We start from the raw sequence: 8,256 nt of genomic DNA, 5'->3' as shown, positions 1-8,256 counted from the left end.
TAGCTAATGTTACAATGGTAAATGGGGACACTTTAAAAAAATCCATCCAAAAAATAAACTTAGAATTTAGGCATTTCTTTTATTTTTGGAATAAAGAAAGATATCAATCAAACCCCCTTTTTTCAAAAGAACTACTAAAATCTTGCTTTCCCACATTTCACATGATTAAGCATCATCAAAAGACCTTGCTAACCCACCAAATATAGTAAAAACGATTAAAAGAGGACTCTATGCTTTATACCTCAAAACTATCATATTTTTGACATAAATTAGGTCCTTAAACTTTTCTCTTCAAAACCAAGTATCACATCGCATATCACTATTTATGAAAAGCCGGCCTTTAAAGTTTATGTCAAAATAAGCAAGATGCAAAATTGTGATGCCATTGTAACCTTTATCGCATCACATTTCGAGCATTCAAAAGAACACCGCAAACCTATCATCGATTGATATTGCGAAAATGCGATCAATGCTCGGACCCACTCCTCCAATGCATTACGAGCAAATGTTTAGGTCTGTCTCTTATTAAAAAGGGTTTTTACATAGAACAACATGACAAGTAGCTATGTTTTTAGCCAATAAATGACCGGCTCACATCTCGCATATCGCAGAAACGTAAGGGAGGGTAAGAAAAGCGAAAAGGTATAATGTGATATTGCGACCTGCGATATTGCTTCACAAATCGCAAAATCACCATTATCGCAATTCAAAGGCTCGCCACCCTAGAAGCTTTCTTCCCAAATTACGATGCATACATTTATTCGCTTGTGTAAGTAAATATTGTTATGAAAGTAATTTTCACATATGAAATATATAGTTAAGTTCTATTGCTTCAAAATTTCCTATTTTCTGCCAAAATTATCTAATCTTTGATGAAACTTATCTTTAGAAAGAAATATTTCCTTTACGTGAGTCATGAAAAGTATCCATAACAAAGAAAAGTCTCTCTATAGAAAAGTATCCTTAAAACTCTACAATTGTCATCGAGAATCTCTTAAGGAGCCAATGATTCTCCCCACCTAATCAGCTTTCATTTTTAGAGTGTAATTTTAAAATATACTTAAACCTAAAGGATAAGAGGTATCACCAAGAGTCAGCTTAGCATGATCATAAGATTATAACTAACTGACATTACCAATACTGCATATCAAAACAGGGTAATGGATTAAGATTATATTAATAAAAAGACGAGGGGTCTCATCAAGAGCCAGCTTGTTCAGTTAAGTTACAAATCAAGTGAATGGCATTGTCAAATTTTGGTCACCAAACCAAGACATTGTCCTTTAAGAGATAAAATATGAAAAATTGAAGGAAGAATGAATTACTTCAATATTGTATTCTGATCTAGGTGGGATACTGAATCATTGCCGGTTAAAAGGTAACCCTGTCAAGGCTATGAACGCCTGCTGGCAGCAGAGGCTCTACCTATGATAGCTAAGTATACCAAAAAATTGATCTGAGGAAAGTCTCCTTGCTTTTATCTTTAAAACCATGTAATGAATGATGTAGACAAAGTGACTTTCTTATGAGAAAAGAATAATCAAAAGAATGATAGTTAAGTAGATTTTGTTTTATTATTAATGAAAAATATTACTTACCTTATATTCCATGTAATTTATTTTTATTTTCAAAACTATATTCATTTTGGGAGTTTTAGAAATTTCAAAAGACTCTCAGAGATAACTGGTTCTTCCAAGTGAATCACCAATTGTTGTGATATTCAAAAACCCCCCATTTATTAACAGTAATAGTTAATATTAAAATAATAAATGGGGAGACTTTAAAAAAATCCATCCAAAAAATAAACTTAACATTTAGGCATTTCTTTTATTTTTGGAATAAAGTAGGATATCAATCAAACCCCCTTTTTTCAAAAGAGCTACTAAATTCTTGATTTCCCACATATCACATGATTAAGCATCATCAAAAGACCTTGCTAACCCACCAAATCTAGTAAAAATGATTAAAAGAGGACTTTATGCTTTATACCTCAAAACTATCATATTTTTGACATAAACTAGGTCATTAAACTTTTCTCTTCAAAACCAAGTCTTGCATCACATATCGCTATTTATGAAAATCCCACCTTAAAAGGTTATCTCAAAATAAGAGAGATGTGAAATTGCGATGGCATTATAACCTTTATCACATCGCATTTTGAGCACTCAAAAGAACACTGCAAACCTATCATCGGTTGATATTGCAAAAATGTGATCAAGACCCAGACCCACTCCTCCAATACATTACGAACAAATGTTTAGGTCTGTCGCTTATTAAAAAGGGTCTTTACATAGAAAAAACTGACAAGTAGCTATGTTTTGAGACAATAAACGAGCAGCTCGCATCTCGCATCTCACAGAAATGCAAGGGAGGGTAAGAAAAGTGAAAAGGTATAATGCGATATTGCGATCTGCGATATTCCTTCGTAAATTGCAAAATCGCCATTTTCGCAATTCAAAGGCTCACCACCCTAGAAGTTTTCATCCCAAATTACGATGCAGACATTTATGAGCATTAAAGCTAAGGGATAATGAAGCATTAGTGGGCATTTAGTAAGAGTTAACTGCATTTATGTGTGAAAATCCATTTAACATGATATGATATCTTCTTACGTGCGTTCGAATAAAACTCCTTGTATCACCTTTACAAGATATCCGCATTATTTCATTTCACATTCATTATCATTTTTGTGTATCCAATAGCTGTTGTTCTTCACTTTCAAGGAAAATCCACAGAGAAAATCGTTGGGAGCTATGGTGAAGAAAGGCAAGGCAGTCGTCTTTGAGAAGTCAAAAATGACTCCTAGGGATACTACATGCAACAAAGAGGGAGAAACCTGCATTTGGGAGGCCATGTATAATATATTGGAGGAAGAGCAACCAAGGATTCTGGAAACAAAGATTACAGTTGACGGATGTGATTCCTCAGACACCTCCATGTTTAAGACATCATGCTCATTTTTTCATCGCATAGTTACGCGTCCGAAGATAATCCCTTATACAGACATGGTTAAATGGGTTAATTATGAAGCTGATATCTTAGACAGAGAATTCAAGACAAGAAGCCAAGAGGTTATGGGATATTTTACACCAGATAACCTATGGCTCATGTACCACCTACCAGAGCCACAAGTCATCTACAACAAGCAGTTCATCGAGAAGTTTGCCAAAGAAAACGAGGACCTTGCAGACTACACCTGGGCCTGGTCAAATAATGAGGGCAGCGGCCATGCTATGTAGACTATTTGGCAAATCCAATATTACTAAATTCTCCCCAGAATGGCTGCCATTAATAGATGCAGTTGTAAATGCAACTATAATGAATTGGGCACAAATTTTGTCTGATAATTTTGCAAGAAAAACAATGGAGTATAGAAGGAAAAGAAGTGTTGCTTCGAGGGTTTACCCTCCATTTTTTATGAGCACCTATGTAATGGATGCAATTTGTTTTGGTTCAAAAGTTTCTCTCATGGGATAGAAGTGGACTATCCAAAATCCACTTCCCATTCACATATACCATAAAGACACGTGGGAATCTCACTTTCAACCACATTTTTTCAAAATTTTGTCATGGAGTTATGCTCCCTATCCACAAATGACTTTATAACCGAGATGCCCCAAGGTTTTCCAAAGTAGCCGAGGTAGATATCCTCCCAGTGGCCAGATGGTTTGGGGAGGAAACATTTACATATATCAGGGTATTTGGAAGCATTACCTCCCCCCATGTCCTCCTATACTATGTTTCGGACAAATTAATGGCTAGAGAGATAGCATATCAAATAGCTAGTGAGGGAGGGATGAGCAAAACGTTAAAGGAAGCAAGAAAGGCCATTTGGCCTACATTACCTTTACATTGTGGAGCATTTACACTACACGACCTGGGCCATGCATTTAAAGAAGCGAAGATTATGTTATCTCTACAATTACCTAAATTCCCTGGAAGGCAATTTGACCCATTCGGCACAGCCAAAGACTTTACCACCATGGTGAAAATAAAAGTATTCAGTAATGAGCAAGATGCATTTGATGAAATCTTTTTTCAGAAAAACACCTTCATAGAGGTGAATCATATGGCACAATTACTTTTTGACCGTGAAGATCTTGAAACCTTTTACGAGTAAAAAGAAAGGAGGTTAACAAAGGTCCCATTGGACCAAAAAATGATTGAACCAATAAGGGAGCCTACTCCCAGTGTAAGTCTAGAAGGAGATTCCAAAGGAAATTCTAAAATTGATTCTGGAGCAGAATCCCAAGAGAAATCTACCAGGGAATCAGAGAAGTCATTACAAAATGGGAAAAGCAAAAGTAGGGAGTCGGAGAAAGATACAACCCAATCTACAAAAAATACAGGTGATAAAACTTCAGCTAGAAAATAGGCTGAGATCCATTCCACCTCCACACAGCTAATAAAACCCCTGGTGATCAATTTAAAGGAAGAATGGGAAAAATTTAATAAAAGGCTCAATACAGAGGAACAAATGACAGAGTTGCAAACTCCACCAAAAAAAAAAAAAAACTCAAGAAATTACAGCAGAGGAGACTGTAAATTATCAAGAGGTAGAGCACATTCCTGTTACTCCCACCTCTTAAGTAGTTTTGAGAATTGAGGAGATTCCTCCTCTAGATGTGTTTTATATCCTACAACACAAAGTTGTTGTTAAAAGACAAAGGAAGAAAAGGAAATTGGATTGCACAACTATTACTACCCCTTATAATGAACCGATGGATGTTGTCTAGAAAGACTCACCCATCGACCCATCTGCCAACCTTACTAAACTGTCATAGTTTGTAGGTTCCTATGCTATAACGACCATCGAAAAAGCAACAAAGGCGAAAATGTTGCTTAAAGAAAAAGAAGATAAAATTTTGTCTCTTGAACAACAATTATCCCAAGCAAAATATGACCAGCAAGCAGAGATATAGTGAGCTAAGCTTCAACAAGAGTTTGAGCAGATGCAAATAAAACATCAAACCAGCTTAGCAAAGAAGGAAGCGCAAATACAAGGAATAACTGATCTACATAAAGATGATCCAAAAATTGATCTGCTTATTACTGAAGCGCTCGGCCTTAACTCCCACTGATGCACCAAAAAGAACTATTATGCCAGAATATTTCGCAATGGAATTCTTATTGTGAAACAAGCAACAAATTGAAAAATCAAATCGTGGAAATAAGACATGAATATGATGAAATCTTGAGAAAAGTCTTCGATTTCATCACCTGGTAGAATTCAGAAGATGGGAGAAAAGTCGACTTACCTAAACTGGAGGGGTCACACAAAAGCATATTATTTACAAACTAGGATTATCAACTTAGAGAGGTAGAAAAGGAAACAACAGACGCGGCAATAGTAGCAAATAATGTTATCAAAAATATTAATGAAAAAATACATAGAGCCAACCTTGTGGCATAATCCATTCCAGGTTTTCTTCATAATGTAAAACAGCTTGAACTACAGTGGAGATAGGCAACAGAAGATAAAGTAGAAGCAATTAGGCAAACGACCAGGTTAAACTGGGAAGCATATTGATGACATTTAGTTAAACCTCACAGCCATTGGATGACCCTGTGATGCCTAACCACTTCTATGGAGAAAATGGTGCCAGCACTGACCGACGTGGTATTCACTAGACAGTTGAAAGCTAAAATCGACCAACCGATATAGCTCAAGCCCATGATCTATTTTTGTAATGATATATTTTTAGTTTTATAGTTTAGTATTTAAACCCATCTTATGTATTTAGAGAGAGGTCCAGAAATTTTATCAGAAACAATCTTCAAAACATGCACTTCTATCCCTTTGAGGAAGTTCTGGTGTAATTAATGGAACATGATTTATTTATGTCTCATATGACATCTTCTACTGAAATTTCAATTTTTTACTCTTAGATGGTGTTGGATGGATTGAAAGTAGATCAATATTGTTGAAGCACATGAGTAGGATGTATTATAAATGGTAATTTTATCTCGTAATTCTTTTTACTTATGTATCAAGCAATAATTTCTCTTCAAGTTATTTATGTATGAAAGTTTGAATCTTGGTTAGCATTATTTCACTTCTGTATGATGATGGTCTATATTTTATTCTGAATACATGAATAATTTATTATGCGATATATCTGTCACAATCGTTTCAACTAATGAAACAATTATTGTTAAATGATTTCATTTCTCATTGCAATTGAATGATCTTTATTACCAATTGCTTTTCGACATTATTGTAGATTTCATACATCAATTTACTCCCGAGTATAGTCATAATTAGATAGTGTTTAAATTAGGATAAAATGGATGTGATTATTAGTTTAGATTAGATTACTTTTAGCTTAAACATTACTCCAAAATATCACATATCACCCCATTAGCACAATCATAAAATAGATTGGGATACTAGTCCCATTATCCCCAGTCAGAGCCACTACTCCAAATGGAAAAGGAGCTACCAACCAATGTCCAGATCGGGTGGTTTTCCCCCATGTTGAAGTAACAACTTTTGAGGCTTCAACATAACCAAAACATGATGAGCGCCATACATCAACATGCTCATAACCCACAAATAACCAGAGATATATCAATGATGAAACAACTACTAAAGAAACATAATTATAAGCACACTTTCTCATGAAAATACCAAAAGAAAAGGAGATCCTATTAACAGATGCAAATCCAACCAAGTCAGCAACTTCCACGTACCACTTTACCATAGATTGAGCTAAACCAAATCACTCTTTCATCCAATCACTCTTGCACCATATTTTAGGCATGAATGTGGGATATCATGAAACAAATCAAACAAAACCAAACCAAGGCTTCCAAAGGCCAATCCAACTCAACTCTCAACCACTGATTCCACCTCATGGTTATACATCACTAACCATCACCAGATCTTTCTCTACCCAAGTTGTCAATGGCTCTAGATCGTTTGTCCCAACTAATGCTTCTAGGACTAGTAACTCAACCCACACCTGCTACCTATCTCTAGAGTGTTAGTCCAACTAGGGCTTCCAAGACTAGTAACTCAACCCACCAAGGGCTCCAGATAGTTTTTGCAACCAAGGATTCCAGGACTAGTAACTCAACCCATGTTGTTATAGGGCTTCCACAACATTTTTCCAACCAAGGCTTCAAGAACTAATAACTCAACCCACAAACATAATCAACATGAGAACCAACCAGAAAACAAAAGGAAAGGAATCCCCAACACCATGGCTATCCAGGAAATGGAAAGGCTAGGAAAGTCCATCGTCAATCCAATAAAACCTCCATGCCAATGATAAATCATAACCAATACACCTTATATATGTGTCGTGCATGACAAAACTAGCAAGGAAATCATACATGCAATTAGGTACCTTCAAGAAAAACCCGATGTAGCTATTGATATCGTTGTCCTCTTATGATTTTATGATTTCCTTTACCTCCTTGCTCCAAATCCCAGGTATTCCACACTCCTCTAAGAGTTCTCCAAGAAAACCCTAAGTGTCCAAGAGTATGAGAGAGAGAATAGAAGAGAGAGATCTAAGATCAAACTGACAAAAGGTTGTGAACTTATCCTCAAAATACTTTTTATCATTAAGGCCTCTATTTTCTTCATTTTCCATTATTCTCCTTTGTTTTCCTCCTCACATGCAACCAATGACTATTCACCTCCCTTTTCTCCTATTTTCCATTATTTTTACAAATAAAATGCTAATAATTGCCTCATGTCTTTCCAAATCCTTTGCCATTTCCTATGCCAATTTCCATAGCCATTAATTAATCACAAGTTATCCCCATCAATATGTTTTTTTCTCAATATTTAGCTTGGAATACATGTCCCATGACCTTGGTTATTATTTTTCTTTTATTAACTTTATCACAAGGATTTTTAACCAAGGATGTTACGAAATCCTCGCCCTTGGGGGAATGTCGTCCTCGGTGTTCCATGACACCTACAACTAGCAAAACTTTTGAAAATAAAAAAATACTTCCCATGGAGCTTTATAACTTAGCATGTTGTAGTATTTACAATGGACACCCTGCTAAAAATAAAATCAAAATGAGAAGCGTAGCAACATGACAACCATACCGCTTATTGGAGCATTATAACATAGTTCATGGCAGTATTTGTTAGAAAATTATATATTACGGAGCAATGGAACACATAAAATATTGCAGAAATATAAACACAGAAAACACACAAAACAAGAGAGACACAGATATACGTGGTTCACCCAGTTTGGGCTACGTCCACCCCGAATAGCCAGTCCTTCCTTT

Source organism: Pinus tabuliformis, chromosome 3_1 (assembly GCF_031772625.1).
Source record: "Pinus tabuliformis cultivar Carrire ecotype Pingquan chromosome 3_1, CPIR1, whole genome shotgun sequence".
NCBI classification, from domain to species: Eukaryota; Viridiplantae; Streptophyta; class Pinopsida; order Pinales; family Pinaceae; genus Pinus; species Pinus tabuliformis.
This window is presented reverse-complemented; position numbering follows the sequence as displayed.